Below are 17759 nucleotides of genomic sequence, written 5' to 3'. Positions count from 1 at the left end.
AACATGATGTAATTTCTGTTGACTGAAACAATAGAATAAAAAAAATGGACTTGTCTACTCTGTGGAACATAGCCACTTAATGTCATTCGAAGCATAAGATATGTTTATTACTGAAAGCTGAAATTAGCCCAAGAACTAGTGGGCTGTATTTGATACTTTAAGGGCATAAACTCAATGAGAAACATAATTAGTGATAACAGGCTTTTATGTTTGGCAGAGGTAGGCATCACATTTTGTTAACATACATTGCTTAATATTACTCTCTTGGCAGATTCTCCAAATGCTACTTTTTTCCACAGCAATATGTACCACTATACGTAACTTAATTATGAACAAGATTTTTTTGTTGTTGTTGATTGATTGCAGTTGAATGATGAAAATTCTGTGGTATTATCAAAGTGAAATATCATACTTTGTGCATAACAAGTATGAGTATTGTAACTTATCTGAGAGAGTTCAATTACACTACAGTTAAGAAATCGAGTTAGCCATGAGTTTGCTGTCTCAGGCTTCCTCACAATTCAGTGCAATATTGCAATGAACACTTTCTCTGAATGCCTTCTTTTAAATTTTTAAATTTTGTGTTATCCTGAAAAGAGAAGTCCTGAATTGTATTTTTACAATGATCCCTATAGACATTTAAATTTAACTAGTCAAAGCAATAAATCTTTCTTTTATTGCAGAATGTTTAATAGACAACACCTCAGTAAAATAATAGAAACATAGTAAACCTAAAATGTTCTTTTAATGTTTTAAATTTGAGTCATTCCTCTCTTTTTTAAAGGATGGGATTGGGGAGAAAAGAGTATTTCAGATTTTTATATTTAATTGAACTAACGGCGTGTGCTGACAAGTAATAAATAACAGCGATTCAGAGTGACTAAATAAATTGGTTTCCACAGCAATGATTCATCTTCTTTCATTGCCATCAAGCTAAGAGACAGCTTCTTTTTGTCAGCTTATAGGAAAAATATTTGATAGTGTAACAATCCTATTGCTAGTCCTGCAATAGAAGTTCTATTACCTTCTATAGTAGTTGCATTTTAAATTATTTAAATATAATAATTACATCTATGGTTGTTCATATACTTAAATCTTTGTGAAGTTATAAATGCAGTCTTTGTGGTGTTTTATAATATTCTGCTAGCGTCATTTTCCTCTTAATTTTTTCTTTGACTCATGGGTTACTTAGAAGTGTGTTACATCATTTCCTAATAGTTGGGGATTTTCTAAAGATCTTTCAGTTACTAATTTTTAATTTAATTCTATTGTCATAGTAAATATTTTATTTGACTTGAATCTTTTTAAATTTGAGATTTGTATTATGGCATAAATAATGGTCTATATTGGTAAGTGTTCCATGCACACTTAAAAAGAATGTATCCTACTGTTCTCAAGTGGAGTGTTATATAAATGTCAATTACGTCAAGTTGGTTGATGGTGGTGTTAAAATCTTTTCTATTCTTATTTTTTGTATATATCTTCTGTAATTATTGAAAGAGGGTATTATATTGCTGTATAACAAGCGACCACAAATTGGCCTTAAAACAGCACACATTTATTATGTCATCATAGTTTCCATAAGTCAGGAATCTGAGGATGGCATAGCTGGGTCCTCTGCTCAGGGTCTCAGAAAACTGCTATCAAGGTGTCAGCTTAGGCTTTAGTCTCATCTGAGGCTTGGAGGCCTCTTCTAAGCTCATGTGGCTGTTGGCAAAATTTACTTGTATCTATAGAACTCATGGTAGCTGGCTTTTTTCAAGGCCAGGTAGAACAGAGAGACTTGACTTCCATGCCTGACTTATAGACCAAACTTCAAAAGGGTCTACCTAATTAGGTCAGACCCACTCAGGATAATCTCTTTTAATTAAATCAAAGTCAATTGACAGGTGACCTTAATTCACTTTTTCCATATAATGTAACAATCATGAGAGTAAAATCCCATGATATTCACAAGTCCCAGTCAGGGATTACAGGACAGGTATAATGGGGGTGGTAATTTGGGGGACACTCAGGATTCTACCCATCACAAGGGGGTATTAAAATCTCCAACAATAATTGTGGATTTGGTTATTTCTCCCTGCAGTTCGATCAATTTTTGATTCAAGTATTTTGAAACTCTGTTATTAGGTATATAAATGTTTCAGATTATTATAACTTCTGGAAAAATTTATCCATTTATCATTATAAAATAACATTCTTATCCCTAGTAATGTACTTGGCTCTGAAATCTATTTTTTTCGGGTACTAATGTAGCCATTTCTGCTTTCTTTTGATTAGTGTTAGTAGGGTGCATCTTTTCAAACCTTTTATTTTAACTCTATTTGTGTATTTATATAGAAAGTTCCTAACTTACAGTGATTCGACTTATGTTATTTTGACTTTGCTATGGTGTGAAACCATCATAACTTTGACATAATGTACACTATGCAATAAATTACATGAGATATTCAGCTCTTCATTATAAAATAGGAATTTTTTTTTTTTGAGACAGAGTCTCGCTTTGTTGCCCAGGCTAGAGTGAGTGCCATGGCGTTAGCCTAGCTCACAGCAACCTCAAACTCTTGGGCTCAAGCAATCCTGCTGCCTCAGCCTCCCAAGTGGCTGGGACTACAGGCATGTGCCACCATGCCCAGCTAATTTTTTCTATATATGTTAGTTGGCCAATTAGTTTCTTTCTATTTATAGTAGAGACGGGGTCTTGCTCTTCCTTAGACTGGTTTCGAACTTCTGACCTTGAGCAACCCGCCTGCCTTGGCCACCCAGAGTGCTAGGATTACAGGCATGAGCCACCACGCCTGGCCCATAAAATAGGCTTTGTGTTAGATTATTATCCCAATTGTAGGCTAATATAAGTGTTCTGAGTACATTTAAGGTAGTCTAGACCAAAGTGTGACATTCAGTGGGTTAAGTGTATTAAATATATTTTTGACTTATGATATTTTTAATTTAGGATGGGTTTATCAGGACATAATACATGATAAATCAAAGAGCATCTGTATTTAAATTAAATTTCTTATAAAAATTTTTTTAAAAATTTTTCTCTGAACCCCAAGTCTGCCTCTGTCCATTCAGCATACTTTTATTCATCCTTTGGGCCTCCCTGCTTTCCTTCATCCATTATTTTGTTTTAATTTCAGTATATTATAGGGGTATAAATGTTTAGGTTATGTGTGTTGCCTTTCCTTTCCTTCTTGTAGGCAGCACATGGTTAGGTCTTCCTTTTTAATCTAATATTATACTCTCCTGCCTCTTAATTAGGTTATTTTGGCCATTTACATTTTTAAAAACTTATTTATGGTTTTTTTATACATAGTATTTGTACACAGTATAACATTTGTAACACTATTTCTCACATTTTAGATATCTTTCACAATGTATTCCTGCCATTTATTTTGACAGCTTTGTTGATACACCATTCACATACCATAAAGTTCACTCTTTAAAAGTACAGTTCAAGGCCGGGCGCGGTGGCTCACGCCTGTAATCCTAGCTCTCTGGGAGGCCGAGGCGGGCGGATTGCTCAAGGTCAGGAGTTCAAAACCAGCCTGAGCAAGATCGAGACCCCGTCTCTACTATAAATAGAAAGAAATGAATTGGCCAACTGATATATATATAAAAAATTAGCTGGGCATGGTGGCGCATGCCTGTAGTCCCAGCTACTCGGGAGGCTGAGGCAGAAGGATCGCTCGAGCCCAGGAGTTTGAGGTTGCTGTGAGCTAGGCTGACGCCACGGCACTCACTCTAGCCTGGACAACAAAGCGAGACTCTGTCTCAAAAAAAAAAAAAAAAAAGTACAGTTCAGTGGTTTTTACAGAGTTATGCATCCATCAACACTAATTCCAGAACATTTTCATACCTATTACTAGTCACTCCCCATTCCCACCTCTCCTCAGCCTCTGGCAACCACTAATATATTTTTGCCATTGAGTTTGCTTATTCCGGACATTTCATATAAATGGAATCATATGATAGGTGGCCTTTTGTGTCTGGTTTGTTTGTTTTCAAGCTTCATTCACATCGTCACATGTATCAGTACTTCATTCCTTTTTGCGGCCAAATGTTCCATTGTATAGATATTTTATATTTTGTTTATTCATTCATCAGTTGGTTGACTGTTGTGTTGTTTTCAGTTTTTGGCTATTATCCATAATGCTGAGGCTTGGGGGCCTCTTCTAAGCTCATGTGGCTGTTGGCAAAATTTACTTGTATCTACAGAACTATAGAACTTTTATCTGTAGAACTTGTATCTATGAACATTCATGTACAAGTTTTTATGCAGATGCATGTTTTCACTTCTCTTGGGTGTTTACTTAGGAGTGGAATTCTATGTTTCACTTTTTGAGGAACTGGCAAACTGCTGTCCAAATGACTGCATCATTTGGCATTTCCAACAGTAATGTATCAGAGTTTCAGTTTCCTTGTCAACACTTGTTATTGTCTTTTTTTTCATGTAGTACTTTAAAGATGTTGCTCCACTGTGTTTCCATTAAGATATCTTGTGTCATCATTGTTCCTCTTTTTATAACATGACTTCTTGTAGGATTTTTCTTTATCACTAGTTTCAAGCAATTTGATTGCAATGCGGCTTAGTATAGTTTTCTTCATGTTTCTTGTGGTTGAGGTTCATTGGAATTCTTGGATTTTTGAGGTTATTATTTTTAACAAATTTGGAACATTTTTGGCCATAATTTCTCCAAATATTTTTTATTACCTGGTTCTTTTGGGGACTCCAATTACACATTTACAATGTACTTAAAATTTCTGCCATAGCTCACTGATGCTCTATTCATTTTTTAAAATTATTCTCTCTTTTAAATTTATCAGTCTTTTATTCTGCAATATGCAACCTGACATTATTCCCATCTAAGACATTTCTCATATCTCATAGTTTTCATTTTAAGAAGTTTAACATACATTTTTAAACATCTTCCATGTATTAACTTTGAGAATATAGAAAACAGTTATAATAATGGTTTTTAAAGTCCTTATCTTCTTATTCTAGCAGCTATGTCAGTTCTGGGTTGGTTTGTTGATTAGTCTTTCTTCTCATAATGGGTCATATTTTCCAGTTTCTTTACAGGTCAGGCAATTTTTTATTGAGTGCCACACAGCATGAATTTTACTTTGTTGGATGCTGGCTAGTTTTTTAAAATTTATTTTATTTTATTTTTTTATTTTAGCGTATTATGGGGGTACAAGTGTTAAGGTTACGTATATTGCCCATGCCCCCCCTCCCCCCCTTGAGTCAGAGCTTCAGGAGTGTCCATCCCCCAACCATTGCACATCTAACTTGTTGTGTTTATATACACCCATCCCTCCTCCTCCCTCCCACCTCCCTGACACCCGATAAATGTTATTCCTATATGTCCACTTAGGTGTTGATCTGTTAATACCAATTTGCTGGTGAGTACATGTGGTGCTTGTTTTTCCATTCTTGAGATACTTCACTTAGTAGAATGGGTTCCAGCTCTAGGATGCTGGATAGTTTTATTCCTGCAAATAGTCATGTGCCTTTCTACTGAGATAGTCAAGTCGCTTATAAATAGTTTGATTCTTTCCATTCTTGCTTTTAAGATTTGTTAGGCAGGACTGCTACATGCTCATTCTAGAGCTAATTATTCACCACTAATGATAAAACACTTTTATGTGTATTTAACCCAAGAAACTGTCTCACAAGGCTTTCCAGTCTGTATGTTGTGAACAGGTATTACTCCCAGCCTTGTATGGGTGCTGGACACTATTGCCTCATCTCCTTTCTTTCCCTAATCTCATGTAGCTCCTGCACATGCATATGTTATTTAATACTCTGCTGAATAATTGAGAGGGTGCTCTGTAAATCTCCAGAGTTCTCTCTCTGTGTTGCTATCTCATCTCTGCTGCACTGGCCTGAGAACTCCAGCTGCTGTAACCTTTCTGGACTCAAATCTTCATTTCCTCAACTTAGAGAGTGACATATGCTCTTCCTGGGTTCCCCTTCCCTATTCTATGGCCTAGAACTCTCTCAAAACAGCAATTATAGGACTTATTTTATTGTTGACTGCCTAACAGGGATCACTGTCTTTTGTTGTGCAATATCCAGTATCATTGAAACTGTTGTTTCACATATTGTGTCTGTTCTTTGGTTGTTTCATGTGAGATAGTAAATGTAGTCCCTGTTGTTCCATCTTGACCAGAAGTGGAAGCTACCTTCATTCTTGGTGGGGTTTTAAGTAGTTTCGCCTTGATGTACCTAGCCATGATTTTGTTTGTATTTTTTCTGTTTGGGGTTTGCCAAGCCTCTTGAATCTGTAAACTTTCTTTCATTAAATTTGGTAGTTTTCAGCCCATCTTTTTTCATATATATGTGTGTGAATGTATTCCATTCTCTCCTTCCTCCTCTTCTGGGACCCTGGTTACTCTATAAATCATTTTTTCTCTTTTGTTCAGATTAGATAATTTCCATTGTACTATCATTAAGTTCACCAATTAATTTCTGTTTTATCTCAATTCTGCTATTAAGACCCTACAGTGATTTTTATTATTTATGATATTGTGTTTTTCAATTCTAAAATCTCTATTTGGTTCTTTTTTTTCTCTATGTTGTGCTGAGATACCTATCTCTTCATTCAGCCATTATTTTTCTTTACTTCATTGAGGGAAGTCATAATTGCTGCTTTAATGTCTTTTTCTGATAATTCCAATATCTGAGTTATCTCAGTTTGCCCTTTGTCGATTATCTTTTCTCTTGAGAATGAGTCAAATTTCATATTTTCTTGGCTTTTCATTTGTTCAGTGCTTTTGGACTGTTTTGACTGGAAAGTGCAATTATGTTGTGGAAACTTTGAGTTATATTATATTCCTTTATGTAATAGAATATGATCTATTCTATTCCTCTGAAGAGTTTTGGTGTTTTTGTTTCAACAGGCAGCTAGCTTCGTTAGACTCAAATTTCAAATTAGTGGGTGGCATTTTAAATCTCAATTTAGTTCCTCTAATCTCAATTTAGTTCCTCTTACAAACAAGTAACTTTGATTCTGCGCTACGTGGTGTATGTAGGTCAGTCAGAGACTTGGAAAGAGTTTACATATAGAATATGTGAGCTCCTTTCCTACTACTATTTATTTAAGAATTACCCCTCTCAGTTTCCAGAGTCTGTGGTTTCCCTGGGTTTGTCCTCTTTTCATTACCCAGAAAGTTGTCATGCTTTCTGTGGGAACTCCGCTGCCCTGCACCATATCACAACCACAGACCATTTCTAAGATTAAAGCCACAAAAAAAATGAGGAACTCACACTGTGCTACTTCCCTTGTCTAAGTTTTTAACTTTGCTCCCAAATCTGCCTGCCTTTGCTTACTCTCCAGAGCCTTCAGAGCCTTCAGATACTTGTTTCTTGTATTTTATCTAGAGTTTATATATATATGTTTTATCCAGGAGAGGATCAGTCTGTTAGGTTACTCCAACATATCAGAGGTGGAACTCCCTATTTTTTTTTTTTTCTGTTGTCGTTGTTTTTTTAACCAGTCAAATTTAGCAGTGTGTGTGGGGGGGTGGAGTTGTGTACCAATTTTAGTGACACTAATGTCAGTAAGTTGTGATAACTCACTACCAGCAGACCAGCCAAATTTTTAAAAATGTTTTCTTTAATTAAAAAAATCTTTGCAGGCCAGGCATGGTGGCTCATGCCTGTAATCCTAGCACTCTGGGAGGCTGAGGTGGGCGGATCATTTGAGCTCAGGAGTTCGAGACCATCCTGAGCAAGAGTGAGACCCCATCTACTAAAAATAGAAAGAAATTAATCGGCGAACTAAAAATATACAAAAAATTAGCCAGGCATGGTGGCACATGCCTGTAGTCCTAGCTACTCGGGTGGCTGAGGCAGGAGGATTGCTTGAGCCCAGGAGTCTGAAGTTGCTATGTGCTAGGCTAATGCCACAGCACTCTAGCTTGGGCAACAGAGTGAGACTCTGTCTCAAAAAAAAAAAAAATTTTTTTTTTGCAGGACTATTCAATTGCCAAGACATAGAATCAATCTAAGTGTTCATTAATGGATGAATGGAGAAATAAAAGGTGGTACATATACACAGTGGAATATTAGTCACAAAAAGAATGAAATTCTGTCATTTGCAACAACATGGATGGAACTGGAGGAAATTATGTTAAATGAAATAAGCCAGGTACAAAAAGACAAATATCTCACATTTTCATTAATATGTGGGAGCTAAAAATATTGATCTCAGGGAGATAGTAGAATGATGGTTACCAGAGGCTAAGAAGGGTAGTGGTAAGAAGGAATAAAAATGGGTTGATTCATGGGTACAAAAATACAGTTAGTTAGAAGGAATAAGATCTAGTGTTCAATAACACAATAGGGCGACTATAGTTAACAATAATTTATTGTATATTTCAAAATAATTAGAAGAGTGGAATTGTAATGTTCCTAAGACAAAGAAGTGACATATGTTTAAGGTGATGAATATTCCAGTTACCCTGCTTTTATCTTTACACATTGCATGCTTGTATCAAAATGGTATATATATCCTGTGAATATGTGCAACTATTATATATCCATGAAAAAATTTAAAAATTTTTTAAAAAAATCTAAAAAAAACTAACACACAATTATAATAGTACATAAAACTACAAACAGATTAAAAAAGTGATGTAAATTGAACAGATATATAAACTGCCATCTCAATTAAGAAAAAGAATACTGTAAGCACTCTAGAAACTGGGAGTTGTTTCTTTGGTTTGTTTATATTGCTTATTTGGTTTGTTTTCCAAGAATAGGAGAACTTCGGTTATGTTTTTGGGATAATGGAGATAACTGATAAATCATTCTTGAAAGAAGGAAGAAATACTAAGGTGTTTAACCTTATTAGTTGTCTATTAGGCTTTTTTTTTTTTTTTTTTTTTTTTTGAGACAGAGTCTCACTTTGTTGTCCAGGCTAGAGTGAGTGCCGTGGCGTCAGCCTAGCTCACAGCAACCTCAAACTCCTGGGCTCGAGTGATCCTTCTGCCTCAGCCTCCCGAGTAGCTGGGACTACAGGCATGTGCCACTATGCCCGGCTAATTTTTATATATATATATATATATATATATATATATATATATATCAGTTGGCCAATTAATTTCTTTCTGTTTATAGTAGAGACGGGGTCTCGCTCTTGCTCAGGCTGGTTTTGAACTCCTGACCTTGAGCAATCCGCCCGCCTCGGCCTCCCAAGAGCTAGGATTACAGGCGTGAGCCACAGCGCCCGGCTGTCTATTAGGCTTTTGTAAATTAAAACCACAATGAAGTGCTACTAAACTGTCATCAGAATGGTGAAAATTTAAAACATGAACAACTCAAGCTCTCATATACTGCTGGTGGAAGTAGAATGAGTACAACTATTTTGGAAAACTGTTTAGTAGTATCTTCTAAAACTAAAACAAATGGCCCATGCCCTAACAATTTCATTCCTATAATGTACCTGTTAGAAATGTGTTTATATTACACAAGAAGAGACGTAAAAATGTTTATAGTAAAAGTATTTTTAAAGCCAAAATTTGGAAACATCCCAAATGTCCATCAGTAGTAGAATGAACAATTAATTTGTGTTGTTATTTATGTGATGAAATTGTATATAGGAATGAGTATGAACAAACTACTGCTACATACAATATAGAAGACTCTCACAAATGTAATGTTGAGTGAAAGAAGCCATATCTGGAAGGAGGCATGAGGAGGACTTCTGGGTGCTGATAATGTTCTATTTATTTGTCTGAATGATGGTTACACTGCTATATTCTCTTTGTAAAAATCTATTGGATATTATGACTTATAGATTTATCTGTATTATACTTTAGTGAATAGTTAACTTATTGCTGGAAAAAAGAAAAGCCCTCCCTACTGGTGTTTGTCTTACTCCTTTAGCAACATCTAGCCATTTAGCTACATTCTCAGCCTATCAAAGTACATTTATTTTCCCTACATCTCTACATTTAGGGAGATATCAGATTTCTTATGATTGGAATCTTTGTATGCTACATTTAGTTTCCATGGGTATATTCTATAACTATCCTAGAGACACTGTATATCTCTGCTGAATTCAATTTCCACATCAGAATTATTTTAAGGTATTATTTGTATATTGCTAAAGAGTATTTCAGAACTTTTATATATAGAATAGTTTCAAGTTTTTGCAGAAGAAGGTTGAGAATTATCATGGTATTAATATTATATTTTTAAAAGGAGTAATGCTTTTTAAAGCCAGTGGAGAATTTGGAAGTGGAATCACTATATAAGATTTGGGGGGACATTTGAACCTCATCATAGAAAAAAATTTTGATTCAATGACTTCAAGAAATGGGCTGTATTAATTATCTCTCTCTGTGTATCTAATTATCCCAAAATAAAACAACAAACATTTCTTAATTCACAATTTCTGTGAATCAGGAATTTGGGTATAGCTTAACTGGATTCTCTGACTCAGGATTCTCACAAAGATGCAATTGAGATGTCAGTTGGGGCTGCTGTCTCATCTGATGGCTAGACTGGAGGGAGGATCCACTTCCAAGCTCATTCACCTAATTTTTATCAGGATTCAGTTTCTTATGGGCTGTTAGGCAGAAGACCTCAATTCCTTACTGGCTGAAAGCCTTCCTCAGTCCTCGCATATAGGCCTCTTCAGTTTACAACATGGCGCTTTCCATTAGCACAGTTTACAACATGACACTTTCCATTAGAGCAAGCGAGAGCAAGAAAGGATTAGCAAGATGGGAGCCAGAGTATTTTTGTGACATGTGTCATTTTTGTTGTATTCTGTATGTTAGAAGTGAGTTACCAGGTCCAGCCAATACTCAAAGGAGGAGATTACATGAGGACAAGAATACTGAGAAGTGGAATCATTGGGGGCCATCTTAGAAGCTCCTATCACACTGATCTTTCCTATAAGTAGCCAAGATGATGATATGTACAACTTTAGTTTAGAGTACACATCAGAATTTGTCTTCAATGATGACTTTCCTTTCACTGGTTTATTCTGAATTCTGTTATTTAGGGTGCTTCTCTAATTTTAATAAATTCATATGAAAACATACTCTCTTCAGGAGATCTTAAGCCTTGTCTCTCTACCTGTTTACTCTATTTTTTCCTCTGTTCTCTATCCTACATAGCAAAAAACTGTCTATCCATTTATTTTATATGGCATATTGTCTGATTCCAGAAGTATATTCATTTCTGTGTTTCAAAGAAGTAGAGAAGTAAAATATTACTTCATTTATCCATATTCTGTTCTTATGCAAGAGGGTACTTGCCTATGCAAGAGCATTAGTTAGTAGAGCTGTCAACTGGTAGTTGTTTGTACCAGCCTCATTTCTTTTAACAGTGTGAGTTACGATTTAGGTTGTCACTTTTTCTTCTTAACTATTTCCTCAAAAGGAGATAATTGATGTTTCTAGTAAACTAAAAAAAAACAAAAAAAAAACTTCTTTAAAGCCTTCTTCATTTACAATGAAATACTGTACTGTTTTTCTTAGAATTGTAGGTAGTGAATTTTAAAAAGAATAGAAATGATGGTAGCTTTAGGCCCTTATTAAGCAGCAAAGAATTATTGGGGAATAAATATACAATTCTATGAATAAATGTTTCTGGTTGTAAAATAATGTTTATTTGTATAATGTTTTTTAAATAATACAAACGCAGATGGTTAATGACTCCTGTTTGCAACCATAAAATTAAGTTTACTTAAAATTTTTTTTTAAATCAAATGGACATGTAAGCAATTAATCTCTTGCTATCTTTTCATTGGGAACAAATTTAAAATAGTATAAAAATATTTAGAAACAATTTCTAAGCCATAGTTTCTTGTTTTGCTTCTCATTGGTACCTCTCTGTTCTTGTTGGAAATGCTGAAGTATTGAAATACTTCTTTTCTATAGAGGGTGGGCCTCCCTTTACCCAGGAATAAATTTTGTGGCAAATCACTGAGTCAGCAGTTATTTTGACTCTAACTGAAAGAGATAAAGTTCCTAAGAATTTATTATATACGTTTCTTGCCACCAAGTGAACAAGAAAAATACCCATCAGCACTGACTGGTTGGTAATTTCTGAAACATGATGCCACAGCTCCTCATAAATAACAGAGTAACCGAATCACAGAGAATTTGGCAGAGATCAATCTCTAGATGGATGAGTTAGTCTATAAGCAAATAGCTACTCAACTTCTTTTGACTTTTAAGAATACTGTCTGTGTTTTCTAATCCAGACCCTAGAGATCAAGAATTTTTTACAGACTAACAAAGATTAACAGGTCAGCAACTGAGCATTGATGTACCTTGTAGTTTTAGTGGGAAATAGGGTTAGACGCCCCCCATGCCACTTTTAGAAACTCTGCTCCTTAACTTGATATCATAAAAAATTACCATGACTGTTTAGTGAGTTGAATTTAACCCTGACATGGGATAAAGGAAGGAGTGTAAGCTTTATCAGTGATCTGTGAAACCCTGCCAATAAAACATTTGTGTGGACTATTTGTTTTATTTGTGGCATATTCATGAGGCTGTTATGTGGTGTCTTTGCTATATATATTTGTCAATTAACTTGGATAAAAGCATAACTTTGGTAGGCAAAGACATTTCCAGCCCTTGCCACATTTCTCTAGTAAATGTGCCACAGGGACTACAAACATGTAGCTGTTTAATAGGTATATTGCCTCATACTCTCTGTTTCCTCTTTAGAAACTGCCAACATCCCCAACTCTACAAATGAACCAGGAGATGACCTAAAAACAAGTGCATATGACTTGAAATTTCACATGAGATATGAAACCAAACAATTCCTACCATCTCTGCAGACAAGGAATGAGGTGGCAGGAGATGCCTAGAGATGGTCTATGAGGTGCCATCAGCTTTTGGCAGGTATAGGGAGGCTGAGTGGTTACAAGTTTGAAAACAGTTAAAAAAATTATGTTACTTTTTAAATAGTCTTCATATAGCATTTGCCTCATTGTAGTACTTTTCATAGCTGTTTTATATATGTGGAAAAACTAAGGTATTTTTTTAAGAGGATTTTTGTTTCAGTATATCAGTTGTCAGGGACAATACTGTATGGGGAATGTTAACTACTTTAGGATGCATAGCCTTAGACAAAAGTGTGAAATAAGCAAAGTGCCTTTCTGGCAATTCACCACCTCCTTTGAAGTGTTCTTCCTGCGAAGGGGCTTGTGCTATCAGTATTTCCCTGGCCCCAAAGAGGAAAGAAACCTTTCATTTATACAGATATAGTAGGAACTTAATCTGTTACCCATACCAAGACCAGTGGCATTTTAAGAGAGAACCAAGGGAAATGGCAATAAAGATAATAATAATAATGATAATAAGCTACCTACTGTGTGTCAGGCACTGTGTTGAGTACTTTTAGTATATGCACTATCTTCACTCATTAAAACAGTCTTGTGAGAAGTGATTGTTATTCCCATTTCATAGATGCAAGGCCCATAATAACACAGGAAAATAGCATAGCCAACATTTATCTGTTTTTTACCAAAGTCCTTTGTGCTATGAATGGCTGATACTAGAATTGTGAGCATCACAGTAGGACATAACTTTAGGGTAGGGACTCTTAACTTCTTCAAATCGTGGAGAGGCAAAGTTCATTCTGTATCAGAGGCTCTTTCATACACTACGCAAATGTTTTCCTGGGTCTGAGGCCATGAATACATTAAAATGTATGAGAGAGCTATGAGTCAATGATAGAAGACAAAAACAAACAAAAAAACAAACAAACAAAAAGCTTGAGCTGATGGGAGAGTCCTCCGTCACTGGAATAACATCCTGAGAAAGTGCAGGAGCCATGAACCTTTGACCACTTTGTCCCTGTTTGTACCTGATGCCATTAGTGCCGCCCTTCTGTGAATGTCAGGGGACCAGCATCTCCATACTTGAGTACCTGTGAGGAGAGGTAAGTGCATGATTAATCACTGATAAAGGTACTACATTTTCCAGCTGTGCCCCAGTAGCAGACTAGACACCAGTCGTATATTTTCCGTGAGAATATTCCACGTGGATATTCTCATTTAATTGGGAAGTAAAGCAAGGAGGGCAGGGAACAGGTATATGAGGCTGTTTTTTGTCAGTTCTCTGTTTTATGTGAGGGATAGGAGGTTTCTCATGTGTTGTCTCCAGATGATGGTAAGGCCTGCTGTGAGCACTATGTTAAAAAGGATCCTGAAACCCCAGCCAGAGCACCATGGTCTATTAATGATGCCTGTCCAAGGTGCAAGAAGGGCTAAAGTTTGCCAAGTCCTGTTGGGTCTTTAAAATACTACATTCCAGAAAGATCCTCAGGTACCAAGTAGTTTTCTTAGAATATATTCAAATACCAGTTCTACTCTGGTGTTAGACTGCTTGGGTTCTAATTCTGGCTCTGCCTTCTTGGTATCATTTGACTTCAAGTTTCTCTGTGCCTCAGTTTCCTTATATATAAAATGAGGAATAATAATATTTACCTCAAAGGGTTGTTAGTTTAAATAACAGGTCAAGTTAAATACATGTCAAGTTCTCAGAATAGTGCTCTAGCATATTATGTAAGTGTTCAATAAATGTTAGTTATGATAAATAATAATAGCTTTGAGTACCTTTTATGTGTAGGCACATTCTGGGTTTTGTGTAACCACTTTGGCCTAACCTTGTGTCTGATTCAGATTAGTATTTATTGAAAGTACTTTAAAGTACATTTTTTTTTTTTTTTTAGATAGGGATCTCACTCTGTTGCCCAGGCTTGAGTACAGTAGCCCAATCATAGCTCATTGTAACCTCAATCTCCTGGGCTCAAGCAAACCTTCCAGCTCAGCTTCCTGAATAGGTAGGATTACAGGCACATATGACCAGTTTTGGCTAATTTAAAATTTTTTTTTTTTGTACAGACAGGATGTCTCTATGTTGCCCAAACTGGTCTTGAACTCCTGGCCTCAAGAGATCCTCTCACTTTGGCCTCCAAAAGTGTTGGGATTATAGGCGTGAGCCATGGTACTGGCTGTTAAAGTACTTGACTTTCACCTGGTATCACCTTTGCACCCAAGAATTGAGTTAGAACCCTTTCATAAACCATCCAGTCCTATATTGGTCTAGTCTCAGAATTTTATAACTAGAAGGGATCATAGGGATCTGGAATTTATACTCTTTTTTTTCCATTTTTTTTTATTATTTCAGCATTATGGGGGTACAAATATTAAGGTTACGTATATTGCCCATGCTCCTCTCCCCCCTTGAGTCAGAGCTTCAAGCGTGACCATCCCCCAAACATTGCACATCTCACTCATTGTGTTTGTATATACCCATCCTCCCCTCCCCTCCCACCTGCCCAACACCCAATAAATATTATTCCTATATGTCTACTGAGGTGTTGATCCGTTAATACCAATTTGCTGGTGAGTACATGTGGTGCTTGTTTTTCCATTCTTGAGATACTTCACTTAGTAGAATGGGTTCCAGCTGTATCAAGGAAAATACAAGAGGTGCTATATCACCATTGCTTCTTAAAGCTGAATAGTACTCCATGGTATACATATAGCACATTTTATTAATCCACTCATGTAATGATGGGCACCTGGGTTGTTTCCACACCTTTGCGATTGTGAACTGTGCTACTATAAACATTCGACTGCAGGTGTCCCATTTGTAAAGTGTCATTTGATCTTTCGGATATGTGTCCAATAGTGGAATTGCTGGATCAAATGGTAGATCTACTTGTATTGCTTTAAGGTATCTCCATATTGCTTTCCACATAGGCTGAACCAGTTTGCAGTCCCACCAGTAGTGTAGGAGTGTTCCTATCTCTCCGCATCCACGCCAGCATTTGTTGTTTGGGGACTTTTTGATAAAGGGCATTCTTACTGGGGATAAGTGATATCTTATTGCAGTTTTGATTTGCATTTCCCTGATGATTAGAGATGTTGAGCATTTTTTCATATGTTTGTTGCCTTTATTCTGTCTTTTGAAAAATTTCTGTTCATGTCCTTTGCCCACTTTTTGATAGGGTTGTTTGATTTTTCCTTGCTGATTTTCCTGAGTTCTAAATAAATTCTAGTTATCAGCCCTTTATTGGATGTGTAGCTTGCAAAAATTTTCTCCCATTCTGTGGGTGTCTGTTTGCTGTCTTGACAGTTTCTATGGCTATGCAGAAGCTTTTTAATTTGATCAGGTCCCATTTATTTATTTTTGTTGCTGCTGTGATTGCCTTTGGGGTCTTCTTCATAAATTCTTTGGCTAGGCTAATGTCTAGAAGAGTATTTCCAACATTTTCCTCTAGAATTCTAATAGTTTCACACCTAAGGTTCAAGTCTGTTACCCAGCATGAGTTGGTTTTTGTGAGAGGTGAAAGATGTGGGTCCTGTTTCAGTCTTCTACATGTGGTTATCCAGTTTTCCAAGCACCATTTATTGAATGAGGATTCTTTTCCCCAGTGTATGTTTTTGTCTGCTTTGTCGAAAATTAGTTGGCTATATGAAGATGGTTTTATATTTGGGTTTTCTGTTCTGTTCCACTGGTCAATGTCCCTATTCTTGTGCCAATCCAAAGCTATTTTAATAACTATAGCCTTGTAGTATAGTTTGAGATCTGGTAAATTGATACCTTCTATTTTGTTTTTATTGCCTAGGATTGATTTTGCTGTACGGGGTCTTCTCTGGTTCCATACAAAGCATAAAACAATTTTTTCTATATTTGTGAAAAATGATGATGGTATTTTAATAGGGATTGTATTCACTCTGTAGGTCACTTTGGGTAATATAGACATTTTAATGATGTTGATTCTGCTGACTCATGAGCATGGTATATTCTTCCACCTGTTTACATCCTCTGCTATTTCCTTCCTCTTTGGGGGTGTGCTTTCCGTTTGGTTCTTCATATTTCCAGGAATTCCTTCATTGATTTATTCCCATGTGGATCAGTCGTGGCTTCTTGCTTTAGGTTTTTGTTTGTATATTGGCATGCCCTGTTTAGTCTCTGAGCCAGTAGGTGGTGTTTGTGGGTGAGATTCGACCATACCCTGTATGAGTGAGTAGGTGCCATGAAAAGGGTATACTGTCCTTTCTGTCAGTAGGTGGCGCTTGCTTGGAGGAGCAGGCTACACTGTTTTTTTGGGGGGGGTCTTGTATCCAGTTCTTGTTCCTCTGGAGAGGCACTTAGTTCCTGGGGTGGTGGGTGGTAAGTGGGGCCCTGGGACTTCCAGGTATGTCCTTATTCTCCACCTCAGTGAGGGCTGGTTCTGGGAGTGAGTCTGGGTGGAGCTGTGCTGGGTAAGCCTGCCCTCAGGCACCACAAATGCTGTTAACAGGGGTCAAAGTTCTCTTCTTCCGTAAAAGCTGTCAGGGAGGGGCTGGAATGGCCCCGCTCAGTCAGAAAGTCTGTGTGTAGGGGTGGGCCATCTGAGACTCTCAGTCTGGAGCAGGCCTTAATTCTTTCCTCCTTCTCAACTCTGCGGCTACTCCTGGGCCTCTGCCAGCAGGCCAGACCTCATGCCACCGGGCCTCTGCTGGCTGTGATGCCAGCCAGGAGGTTCCCTGCGCAGGATTGCCGCCTGGGCTGGGCACACGGCCCCCCTTTGGGAGGAGGGTTGCCCTCAAGGACAGTGATCTGCCCCTGAAGGCACACACACCTCAGTAGGTTGTTCACGAATATCCCTTCTGTGCACCGGGAAATGTGATACCTGGGTGTAGGGGTTCTGGTCTGCAGGTCTGACCTTTGGCCCTGGAGTTCAATCCCTAATCCTACCAGGGAGAGGAGTGCCTGCCCCAATT

Source organism: Microcebus murinus, chromosome 12, assembly GCF_040939455.1.
Source record: "Microcebus murinus isolate Inina chromosome 12, M.murinus_Inina_mat1.0, whole genome shotgun sequence".
Lineage (NCBI taxonomy): Eukaryota > Metazoa > Chordata > Mammalia > Primates > Cheirogaleidae > Microcebus > Microcebus murinus.
The sequence above is the reverse complement of the archived record's forward strand: the minus strand, read 5'-3'. Positions refer to the sequence as shown.